The 12921-nt window shown below is 35.8% G+C and overlaps 1 long non-coding RNA gene across 1 annotated transcript; it reads left to right on the top strand.

The window, feature by feature from the left end:
• Window positions 1–649: 649 nt before the first annotated feature.
• Window positions 650–10767, top strand: LOC140037346 (uncharacterized). Its single transcript, XR_011841271.1, has 3 exons — window positions 650–851; window positions 9795–9869; window positions 10637–10767. It is a non-coding gene; the product is annotated as an uncharacterized lncRNA (long non-coding RNA).
• Window positions 10768–12921: the final 2154 nt, after the last annotated feature.

The raw sequence follows: 12921 nt of genomic DNA, 5'->3' as shown, positions 1-12921 counted from the left end.
CAGTTATACCGCCTAGACTAACTTTTTTCCATGGTCGGTGTGAAGACTCGAAAATTTGCTCATATTTTCTTAAAATTCTCTTTTATTTTGAATAAATTACTTTTAAATATCTTTACTACTCATTTACTTCTTTAATAGTTGCAATAAATCATAGAATCAAGAGTTTCATTTTTAGTTTTATAGTTAGCGTAAATTAGGGTTTTGTGTATTTTGGTAGTCTGCTTAATTGGTGAGGTGTGTGTATTAAATTTGGTGGTTAAAAGTGAGTTTTAGATAAGGGGAAGTGTGTGATTAGAAGTGTTATTAATAAGTTGGTGAATCATAAGTTAAAATATTAATACGCAGGATTTAAGGAAAATAGGCTTGAACCGACGTGCGTCGTTTGTTACCGGTGGAGAACACCACTTGACCAATACTTTCTTACCCTAATCTCATTGTTTTTATTTCATTTAATCCTCTCTAATTTAACCCCTAAGGTTAGCCGAAATTGTTTACCAAGAAACAAGAGGAAAAGAAATAAAACAAGAAAAAAAAATAGACAAGTTGAGGGATGCCAAGTGTTGGCACTTAAGCCAACTTTGACTAAGACTTTCTTTCCATCTTTATCTTCCAATTGATCATAATTTCTTTCATTTCTCCTCCATGATGGCCGAACTTTAGAGACAAGAAAAGAAAGAAAAGCTTCTCCAATTTCACTTTGATTCCAAGCTAGAACTAGTAGGAAATCAACCTTAAACCTTAAATCCATCCGTAGAAGGTTGCAACAAGGAAGGAAGAAGCTTGGTGTGGTGTGATTTTGAGGGAAGAAAGCTGTGGTTTGCTACTCTCTTTAGGAATTGAAGGTAATCTTGGTAAGGAACTACTTTTTCCCTTTAATCTTGCATTTAAGTGGGCATATGACTTGAATATGGAAGTTTTATGGTTGATTTCATGGATTTGTGATGTTGTTGGAATTTTTCAGCTTTTATTTATATTTTCCAGCCATGAATTGGGAGTTTTTAGTTTTGATTTGGACATGAAAGTTGAGATATGAAGAACTCTAGCTTTGGTATGAAATTTTAGCTTCAAAATAGGATTTCCAGCTTTAAATGTGAAATTTCAGCCTTGGTGGAGGATTTTCAGCTTAAGTATATGTTGCTTACAGCTAGTTTGTGGCTAAAATAAGTACTCTATGCATCCTATATCTTGTGAACTTGATTGGGGCTGTCTTGTGGTGAAAGTGTAGCCTTGAAATGGCTGGATAAATTGGTAAACACAAAGGAAGTGCTGCTGAAAATTTTGTCTACAGGAACCCTTGGGCAGCCTTAGGAAATCTGCTATATCTTATTGTAGAAAGTCGGAATTGAGTTCTGTTTGTTGCATTTGAAACTAGAGTCAGAGAACTATCAACCGTGGAAATTTCAGCCTTTTTCTCAATTCCTATGAATATCTATGATTTTTCAAATTTGACTGAAATTGCATACCTGTTCTGTCTTTTACTGGATGAAGTAGAAATTTGGGCTGCAAATTTCTCCATGTTTCAGATTGAATCAGCTTTTGAACAAAACATGAAAGTTGTAGGGAGTTGAGTTAGCTTTCTACCCAAAATTTTTCAGCTCAATCGAATCACTGTAGCCTATGAAATGACTAAAATATCCGTGATTGCCCAAATGCCCTGTTTAACCGATAGTTTTCTGTTTCTCTGAGATTTCAATTTTTGACCCTGAGAATGCGAGAACTGGATGTTGATGTCTTCATAGAAAATGTAGGTCTATGTCTTAGTTTAAAGTCCATAAAATTTATCTTGATCCGATATACCTAACTGCAGTTATGACCAAAACGCTGAAGGATGACAAATCTGCCACTTATAATTTCTTCCAATAGTCATCAAGATCAAGAATTATGATCTTCACTTCCTTATCAACAATTAGGACAACTTTCCTTCGGTTTCCTATGGAGCGGAAGGATGGAGGAGGGAGATGAAGAAAGGGAGTGGAGGGTTTAAGAGCCTTGTTGTTTTCTGTAGCTGGGGATTGATCAGGGTTTAAGGAGAACATTAATTTAATTAGCCCAGTAGTCTTATCCGGAAAAGGTTATAATCTCCATTAAGCAGCTAAAAGCGCTGCCTTTGCATCCTTGAAATATTCCCGCCTCTCTCTCTCTCTCTCTCTATCTCTCTCTCTCTCTCACCGGGGTAGTAATAAAGGAATAAAAATGCGTTGGTATATCCTTCACGGCCTAAAGTTATATATATAGTCAATGTAAAATTATTTTTTTGTACGAGTAGATTTAGATTAGTATCATATAATATACATACACGTGTGATATACATCTAAAATTGTTAGTGTAAAAAAATCACTACATTATCAGTAGTATACAATACTAGCAATTTTTTAATATTACACTTTCATGTTTAAATTCTGTTGTATTTACTTTCGACTCTTAATTAGTAATAATTTCGATCATGTCAAATGCAAACTACTCAATGGATTAGTTTCTTATAATGATTACAAAATGTTCTTCATCCGTAAACATGAGTACAACCCCTTTTACAAGCAATCATGGTGAGACAAAAAGTATATAACTCGAGTAAGCAAAGAAAAGAAAACTATCAAAGTTTGCTCATTTTAAGCAAAGATTAAGTTTGGAAGTAGTAAACCGAGGAGGGATCAATCAAACTGCCTACCTATTGCGGTGTCAGCTTAGCACCGTTTTGTGACTTTTTAAAATTAACTTTGTTTGTCTACAAAATTACTAGATAGATGGAGGCATGAGAATCTATATCTATATCTATATGTATTGGAGGGAGAGTTTTTAGAATGGTTAATTCAGAATGCATATAATTTCTCATTCTTTTTTTTTTATAGAATTTTAAATTTTTTAATTATTATATATCCTTTTCATGCCTTTTGAATGTAGTCCACTTATATAAGAATTTGATTTGAAATCTATTCGTGTGAGGGTAAATAAAGAAGAAAATCACCAACCGTACTAGAAGTGAAAAACAATATTTTCCTTTTTAACTTAGTAATCCTCATTAAAAGGGCAAATTATATAGAAAATAAAAAGGAAATAATATTCATTGGTCATTCCACTTATATAGGAATTTGATTTGAATCTATTCGTGTGAGGGTAAACAAAGAGGAAAATCACCAACCGTACTAAAAGTGAAAACAATATTTTCCTTTTTAACTTAGTAATCCTAATTAAAAGGGCAAATTATATAGAAAATAAATAGAAATAATATTCATTGGTCATAGATTAAAATATCAACAATGGTACTATTTGTTAATCCTAAATTATGAAAGCACTAAATAGAAAACAAAAGTACTACAGGCCTGAAAAAATAAATTATGGATTTAAAGGGTTTGGGAGAATGGTGAAGGGAAAAAAATAGGAAATTCGGTGGCAAAGATAGAAAGTCAGAGGCTAGAAAGAGAATAGCAAGAAGTTAAAGAGTGGTGAGAAAAATCGAAAAAGGAAAGTAAACTAATACAAGATTGGATGAAGAGAGGAAAGAAGAAAGAATGAGATTGTAGGATATTACAGGAAAGATGATAGCGTGGTAAGAGATCTGAAAGTCATAGAAGGCAGCGGATAACCAGTTAGTAGTTAAGAGATGATGGAAAGAATGATAATTAAAAACACATATTACAAAGATTATTTTGAAAGTCATAAAAGACATCATGGTAAGAGGTTTGAAAGTCATAGAAGGCAATGAATAGCAAGTTAGGAGGGAAGATAATGGAAAGGATGATAATTTTAAACAATTTTAAAAACACATCTTACAAAGATTATTTTAAATCTATATTGAAATTATGAAGAATATTATTTTATAAGAACCCAACAATTTTAGAATTACAAAATGAGAGAAAAATTTCCTAAAATTAAAAAAAATGAAGTAGTTATACTTTATATTTTTAATGCTAAAAATTTTGATATATGGGTATAACATGATATATTGATAAATAAGTTTATAATTGACGTGAATTTTTGGAAAAGAGTTGAGATAGTTTAGCTTCTTTTTTTTTTTTTGTTTAACCTCCTCTGTATTCACAACTTTGCATGTATTTGTATAGGTTTGGATACTCTGACTTGTAATTTAAGTTGAAACGTTAGAGACTCCATTGTATATATTATGGATTGATTAATCAAAATTAAATGTCGCGTTTTAGTATGGTAAATGTGAATTTTGGCTTAGTAGTCCTGGCGAGAGTTGGGCAGGTAGTCCGCTAACCTTTGGGGTATGCCCTAAGGGACAGTGGGGCTGTCACATGATTCCTACCAAAATCCATATATAAAACTTTTAAACTAATGATATAACCACATACATAAAACTGAAAATTTTCCAGCAACGAACTATCAAGAAGACAACTTAAAAACAACTAAAACCCTCCATAAAATTTCTCCTTTTTTGCTCCTATAACATCATACACCAAATAAACTCAAAAATAAGATAAGAAAGATAGGTTTCCTTGCAAGTTTTACCTCTTTACCGCTAAAACCTAAGATGGAAAGCAAATCAAGAAAGTTGAAAAGCTTCCTCCTCCAAAAACCCCTCCAAGAGTTTCCTTCTAAACTTGACTGAAGGATTGATGGAGTAGATTAGGGCTTCTCTCTTGTTTGCTCACTAATTGGATAAGAAAGCAAAGCTAGAAATTAGTTTTTTTTTCTCTCCCTAAATTTCATCCAAGGCTTGCAAGGAAAGAAGGAAATGGTGTTGAAATGGAAGTTTGGTTTGCGATAAGTATGAAGTTTAGTCTTGGTCAAGGTTGGTTAGATGATTGATAAGTGGCAAGATTGCAACTCAAGTCTATCTATTTGTCTCTAATTCACCCTAATCTTTATCTCTTCTCTAATTAACTCTTAACACCTCTTATCACATAATTTCTTTTGCACAAAATTCCCTCTTGTCCACCAAATGTATTCCACACACCTTACTAGTTGGTCACATTTGCATAACGTATTTTGAAACTCAACATGCACCAAGTTGAATAAGGCAATAGGATAAAAATCATGATTTAACTATTAAATCAACCAAGAATTTAAGACAAGACAATTCAAATAAAAAAATATGAAAATAATTTTCGGGGTCTCATAGATTTAGCCGAGGGAAACTTGAATATTACAATGGAGATCAAGTTTGAAATAACAATGCTTGGAAAAATGCAAAATAGTTACATCATGGACACAAATAAATCCATCAAGAAGGTTGCATGGCTGCAGAAATTATGAGGTATTGTAACTTTTGAATGGTTGAATTTGATCAATTGGGTAGTTTTGTCATTTTACATTAGTAATCGCGGAATAATTATTGCTGCAAACACCACGAGCTTGTAATTACTTCTTATGATATGATCCTCTGATGCCGGAAAATACAAAGAACATTATGACAAAACTGATAAGGGAGGTCAGGAAAGCTGAAACAGAAAATAGAAAGTTGAAATTAGAAAATGCAAAGCTAAAAAAAAAGGCTAGAGTATTGCTGTTGGCATTGGTAGGTAATGGCATTTTATTACCAGTGTTGTTGCTTAACACTTCCAAAAATAAAGACTCTGTTTTAAACCTGAAAATGCTACAATGAAATTAGTGAAAAGTTAGAAAAAATTTGCTGACATTTTGGTGAAATAGATGTTTACTAGATGATTAAGGAGCTTTGTCATATATTTGGATAGATGCTGACTAGATTGTTATGCAGCTTTTGTTATACATTTGGATAGCTATTTACAACCCTGTTTGTAAAGCTTCTGCCGTACTTAGTAGTAATGCAATTGTGATTTAGTTAATATTCTTATGTTGAAACCTTTTTACCTTCCTTTATTTTTTACCAAAATTTTGACAGAGTTTTGTCTTAAATATGGGCAATCCAAACCAGAAAAAATACATAAAAACTATTCAGTAGTAATGCACACATTGTAATTTTGACAATAACCAAAATTCCATACACTTAATGATTGCAGTCATTAACAAAACAATTTCTATTGTATCCAAAAGATGATACAACAAAATTGCAACCTAAACTTGTTGTAATGCACTAAGTATCAAAGCATTAATCAGTCATGATTTCAACTTGGCGCTCCACTCTCTTCATATCCGATTCATCAATGAGCCTATAAGCCTACATTAGCATGGAAGTTTTCAATACATAATGTTATTAAGAAATAACTAAAAATTCAAGCTCTCATCATGCCCAAATAAGGCTCACTTTTTGTTTTGTCCTTGGTTTCTTCCCCACTGGTTCAACATAGGGCCACAAACATCTATTGCTACCTTCCTTCTTCTTCATGATTGTGCTTGTTGGGAGGAACATGTTTTTCTGTTATGTCTAGAAGCTCGACAAATGGAGCACTTTACTGCCTTCTTTTTTAAGTCAGGTTGCTGATCAAGAGCTAAGGGTGTTATGCAAATGCTTTCAACTACTGCAGCTTCTTCTCCGTTAGCACTTGCAATTATAAAAGAAAAGAGAACAAAAATGAATATGTGACACCCCCACCTCTCCCTAGGACGAACCCTAGGGTATCAGCGGGACGCCTGCCCAACTCTTGTCAGGACTCACGCGCTCATTCAAATTTAATAAAGAACCACAAGTCAACTATCGACTTAATTTAAAAATACTTCGAATATACAAGTCCCAAAACTCCCAAGTATACCATTTGCAATTGCAATCCAAAATACCCAAGTATAACAAAATTTACACTTTAATGGTCTCCAATAACATATAAAAGTATACTCGCATCAACCAAAAGTCGCTAATCTAGAATCACCAACTTCCACCTCCAAGTCCTGTTAAGGAAAACAAACTTAAAGAGATGAGCTAACGCTCAGTGAGGCCAAGAAAATCAAGCAAGTAACATCAATCAATCAAATAATATACTTGAAAGCAACGTTCACATGAAATTTCATTTGAGTGCACAAGTAGAAATTAAACACACATGGAAGGATACAGGAGCTCTCAGGAGCTATTTCCACATCTCAACCGATTCACTCCATTTAGGGATTGACTCTCCGTCAACTCAAGAAGTAACATGACCGTAGCGCTCCACTTACTTCTTCCATCCAACATAACACCCACTCGGATTCGAAACCAAACATTCATGCAGTGGCGATACTATTCGAGTATGCCAAGCGAGATCTCAAAAGATCAAACTATATCATTTTCCAAGGTTTACCAAGCTTCTCAACCAAGCCCTTATCGGTTCGAGTTACGAGGTTAGCCAATGGATTAGGCGTCCCTACAAGTATAATTGGTCGATGAGACAACGTTTCAATCGATTTAGAATTGTTCATGGCTCTGAGTCGGTATGAGAGGCACCTCCCACCCGATTAGGGTGTGGTACATGTTGCCTCTCAAAGAATCGATCATAGCACTGAGTCGGTATGAGAGGCACATCCCACCTGAATAGGGTGTGGTATATGCTGATGCTCAGTGCTCAAGAGTTAAAACATGTTCAAGTAAAAGTGCAAGTCATATACATTCATTTAACAAGTATCATTCAATCAAGAGAGAGAGAGGGCGAGAGCGGTAAAGTACACCGTCGTCTCAGCAAGTTCACGTATCATATAGCACTTGTACAAATATCATTTCAATCATAGTAACATTGAACATGCACTTGACACTCACCAAAAGACAAGGGTAAAACAAGAGCAAAGCGAGAGGTCAGACAAGCTCCTCGGCGTCCTCGTGACCACCTGAAACATGCATAATCACGATTATCTAGGTACTCGATCAAGGCTAATAAGAAAAACATCTTTTTGCTTCCCACTCTCAAGATCACAAGTTCGAGTCAAGTTAAAGGAGCCTTTCTCGCTAAATCGTTGAAATAATACTCAAAGGAAGCTCAAAAGTCATTTTCGAGTCAAGTCTTGGCAAGAACCCTCAGTTCCAAAAGAAAGTACCATATTTACTTTCGACACGAACATCGAGAAAAGGGAATATGATTTTCATCTCTCAAAATTTCTAGTCTTACGCCTAAGTTTTAGAATATAAGGAGCGTTCACATTTTCTAAACTAATGGAGTCAGAATTCATCAAAACTCTACTCATTTCCATAGTAACTTTGACAGTGCCATCCTTCTTGCCCTAATTGTTGTCCTAATAATTACATCGGTCAAGTTGAAGGATGGCATTGTTGTCCGTTAAACCCTAGGGTACGACCTAGAGGAATGTGAGGTCGTCACAGGGTTTTTTTTGCATAATTCTAGGTACAAGTTCAAGAGTGGTTTACCTGCACTAAACCTTGTTTCTAAGTACAACTCCGATCATTCACTCAAAGTTCAGAAATGATGAGAACTACAAATCTTAGTAGTATCACACCCTCTCCCCAAAAATGATTAACTCAATGTTAGCCTTTAATTATCACTGCCTGGAATTTTGTAATGAACGAACTATGCAAAACATCTAGTTCGAACAAGCTCCAGAGACTCGAGTTAAGTAGTAAAAGAATAACAAAGTAAAACATAACTTCATAACGTCTGTATCAATAAATTGAACAAGAAATGGATATACGACATTGAGAAATTGGCCAATTCAATTTGAAGCAAAGAAACGAAGCAGCATAATAACTCTATTGCCTTGTGGTGTGTACCTCTATAAGAATGTACCTCTGTAAGAAACCACCTCGACAAGCATATATCTTAATTGTGGAACAATATCACGCTTTAAAAGAAGATTTTTAAAATGATGTCTTCTTATGAATTATAGCATTTTGAACCTAATTTCTAACGCCATAAAACATTCTCAATTTGGACTTGTGTAGAGTTAAATATGGTCTGATTTAGAAACTGCATCAAGCTAGAAAACTGGAAAATTTTCCCTTCCCTGCTGACCGAATGGTCAATTCTGTTTTGGAGTGTTTTATTTCAAAAATTTTAGTGTTATTTACCCATCGATTGCTCATTAAATATTCTGAAACCTTGGTTTAAAAAATGGAGTGAATTGGGGCTGATTTCGTTGGACAAAACTTTTGAAAAAGAAAGAAAGATAGGGTTGGCAGATTAGCTTTGAAGAATTTCACAAAATTTGGTTGTTTCGTTAACTGCCTTCCCGTACGATTTTTTGCCTACATTTTGCTATAGAGGTAGTCCGCATATGGAAGTTTAAGTGTACCAAATTTGGCATAATTTTAATATCATTTCGAGGCCCAAATAATGCCCAAAGATTGCTCTTCAAATCTGGAAATCCACTGATCAGGTTGCAAAAATCAGCCGACTTCAAACTGTTATATCTGATTGCTCAAAACTCCAAATTTAGTTCCGTTTGTTGTGTTTGAAACTTGATTTGGAACTCTTGTTGTGTTATAAATTTCAGAGGCTGATTCATTTTCTGTGAATTTTTCCAAATTTCCAAACATTGCTGAAAACAAAGACTGGTTCTGTCCTGTCTTCTTGAAACTGTAACTTTGAGCTGAAATTTGAATGCTTTCTGGTTGAAATCTTGAAAAAGTATCTCCAGGAAAGTTTTAGTACTTTGAATCTAGTTTCCAACGGTATAAATTTTTTCATTTTTCGATGTACCAAATTTAAGATCAGATTTTTTCAAGTTTTATCGCGCAAAACTGAAAATTTTTTATTTCTTAAAAGATGAACTTTTAAGAACTTTTCACTTTCTTTCGATATTGATTGTCCATTTTAAACTCGTATTCATGGAGGATACAAGTTTCCTTTGTAACTTTAAATCCTTACTTTTGAATCTCGATTTTCTATGGATTAATGTTCTCTTTTAAGACATTGCCTTAATTTTAAGTGAGTGTACTTTCTTCCTTGAATAATAAGTAGTTGTGAGTATGTGTGAGTGATGATTCATCACTATTTCTTCAGGTACTCAAGAGGGTTTCCAAGGGAATTCCGGTGTAGACAACTGAAGAACCTTATTTACTCACTTATTTTGAATTGGTGAGTGTCAAGTGCATGAATTGTTGCTAAGTACTGGAATTGTTTTCTTGCTCATTATGTGCTTTAGAATTGTCGAGACGAGCGTGTACTTTATCGCACTCGTTCTCTTTTAAGTAAATTTATAATTGAATTGTGTTAAGTGAATTGATAAGTGAATTAAGTGAATTGTCGAAATTGTAAGTTATCTTGGTGTTTGAATCGATGTCGATTGGAGTGAATCTCATCAACTTATAAAATTATACTTGTGTTTGACTCAATGTTGATTGGAGTGAATCTCATCGACTTATACTTATAATCGTGGGGGACGCCCAAACTCATAGGATAACCTTGTGACTCGAGTCGGCATGGGTTTGGTCGAGAAACTTGGTGAACCATGAGATAGATCTTAAAGCATGATCTATTTGAGAGATCTTACTTGGCATATTCGAGCAGTATTGCCTTTAATAATCGACGTGCGGGCCCGATTAAGAGGGTGTAACGGTGGACGGAATTGTGAAGTAAGTGGAGTTTTACGGACTTAATACCTACTCTGTTGACAGTGTCATTCCGTGGAGGTATTGGATCGAGTCTTAGCAAAGCAAGTGAAAATGAGCTCCTGAGAGCTCCCGTATCCTTTTGAGTTTGCTTTATTGTTAATTGTGAATTACTTGAATTTTCTAACTTTATTTATTGTATAAGTATTATTGTTACTTGAACTATGTGCTTGCATGTCTTTTCTTGGCTTCATTGAGCGTCAGCTCACCCTATTAATTTGTTTTCCTTAACAGGAGTTTGGATTGAAAAGAATTTTGGGGAAACCGACTTGATTACTTTTGATTGGAAATCTTGGGATGTAATTGACTAATCGACTTATAGTTGTTGTATTTTGAAAAAGTTGATGTACTTTTGGTAACTTATGATGTAAGATTTGAATGTTTATATAAGGAAGTGATTTTTCTTTATATTGACTTTTGTTATTGGCTGTTTTTCCTTAAGTTTAAATTTGACTTGTATCGAATCCTGGCGAGAGTTAGGCAGGTGTTCCGCGAACACCCTTGGGAGAAGTGGGGGCGTCACAATAGTTCCCAAAATATTGACCCTGTAAGGTAAACAAAAATAATCCAAATGAGCTTTCGCCCAATGAGGCACCAACAGGTCAAGCAATCAGGAATCATGGAAGTACACTTGACACAATCAAATAGAGACATCAAACAGATATAAAGGAACACCACAGTTAAAATTATTTCTCAGATGAAAACAGAATAAAGCACAACCATTAAAATCAAAATGGAGAATTTCATATTTGGAAGTAATCTTCTGAAAATGACAGTTAACCCTTCAAGCCCGTGATAATCAGGAGAACGAACAGAGTATGAATCATATAGAAATTTTGACTTAGCTTCATAATACATCTACCTCATGTTAAGCTTGTTGACGCAACAAATCATGAAAATATAACATCTCAGGAACTCACTCTGGCAGTTGCTGATAAAAATACCAGCCAAATATCTCCCCGAGACAAGGATAAGACTAGTAGCTGCACATCTAAATCTCTTGCATTTAGGAAGCTACAATACAGCTATACAACACAGAATATAACAGAACTGGGAGGCTTCAAGCACCAAAAAATTGTTTGATAAGCCAAAAAAAAAAACACAGCAATAATCTACCTTCGGGCTCCCTCGGGTCATCATCTCGGACAATGAAAAGCAGTTTGCAGACAACCCTTTCAAGGCATGGTGCGAGAACCTGGGGATCAAACAGCACTTCACCTTGGTAGGACATCCCCAGGCCAACGGACAAGCCGAGAATTTCAGCCGAACCCTTCCCCACGACATTAAAACTAGGCTGCCCCAATTCGGATCCTCTTGGGTGGATGAACTCCCCAGTGTATTGTAGTCTTACAGAACCACGCCGAGATCCGCTATTCAGGAAACTTCATTTTCTCTAACGTATGGATTCGAGGCAGTAGCCCCCGCTGAATTTCTCTTACCAGGTCCTCGAATGGTTGCTTTCTCTATCGAGGCAAATGAAGAGGATTGAAGAATGGATCTTGACCTTGCCAAAGAGAAAAAAGATGTTGCGACAGCTCGAGTTGCCGTATACAAGAACATTCTGGATAGCTACTATAACACCTGTGTTAGACATCTTCGGTTCATCCCAAGAGATCTTGTCCTATGCAAGAACTTAGTCAGCCGATCTGAGTCACAGGGCAAGTTAGCTCCGAGGTAGGAAGGACCATATCGTATAGTTGAGGCTAGTCAAAATGCTTATTGTAAATTGGTTTACCGGGATGGTACTCTGGTACCCCGAACTTGGTATATCGAGAATGTTATATTGTATTATCTTTAAATTATTTATATTTCATGCCGAACTACTTGTGAAATACATTTTATTTACCTAGTTATTTTTTTAGCATCACTGTCTCATGTTGTTAAAGAAAACAAGGGGACAAGTAGGGGTGGAATGAGTGAAAGAGCAAGTAGAAATGAAAACAGAAGAAGTGACGTCATTGAAAATATAACTATTACAAGAGCAGAAAAGTTCAAGTATAAGATGCCGAGGTGAGAGGCTCTTCTAAAAACCCCTTGCCTCGACCGAACCCTCTCCCTCTCCGGTGCCGGTCTCTTCTCCTGCCCCGTCGCCGAGGTCGCTACCCTCTGGATTTGGCTCGAAGTGGACCATCTCGCGGTTGAACTCCTCTCGCACTTCAGCCAAGTTCTTCTCCACCTGAATGCCCTCAGTTATGCGGTCACACAACTCCTTAGCATCCTCATTGTAGCTGTCCTTGTCCTTGAGCAAATTCAGTTGTTCTGAGGTGAGATGGGGAGCAGTATCTTGGATAGCTGAAATGTAGACGAACATGAAACTCGGCAGGATCAACTCGCCGAGGTCACGCGTGAAGGCCTCAGAGGTGCAGAAGGCCTCCACAGCCGAGCTCCCAGCCTTCTCAATGACCTCCTTTGAAGACTACTCCTCTTCAAGACGTCGGTTCTTTTCTTATTCCAAGGCGGTCTTCAAAGAATTCATCGTGGCCTCAACTTGCTCCGCCTCGGCCACCACGATGTCTCGT

The sequence above is a fragment of the Coffea arabica genome, chromosome 2e (genome assembly GCF_036785885.1).
Source record: "Coffea arabica cultivar ET-39 chromosome 2e, Coffea Arabica ET-39 HiFi, whole genome shotgun sequence".
Taxonomy (NCBI): Eukaryota; Viridiplantae; Streptophyta; class Magnoliopsida; order Gentianales; family Rubiaceae; genus Coffea; species Coffea arabica.
Note: the sequence above shows the minus strand (reverse complement) of the source record. Positions and strands in the feature narration are given on the sequence as shown.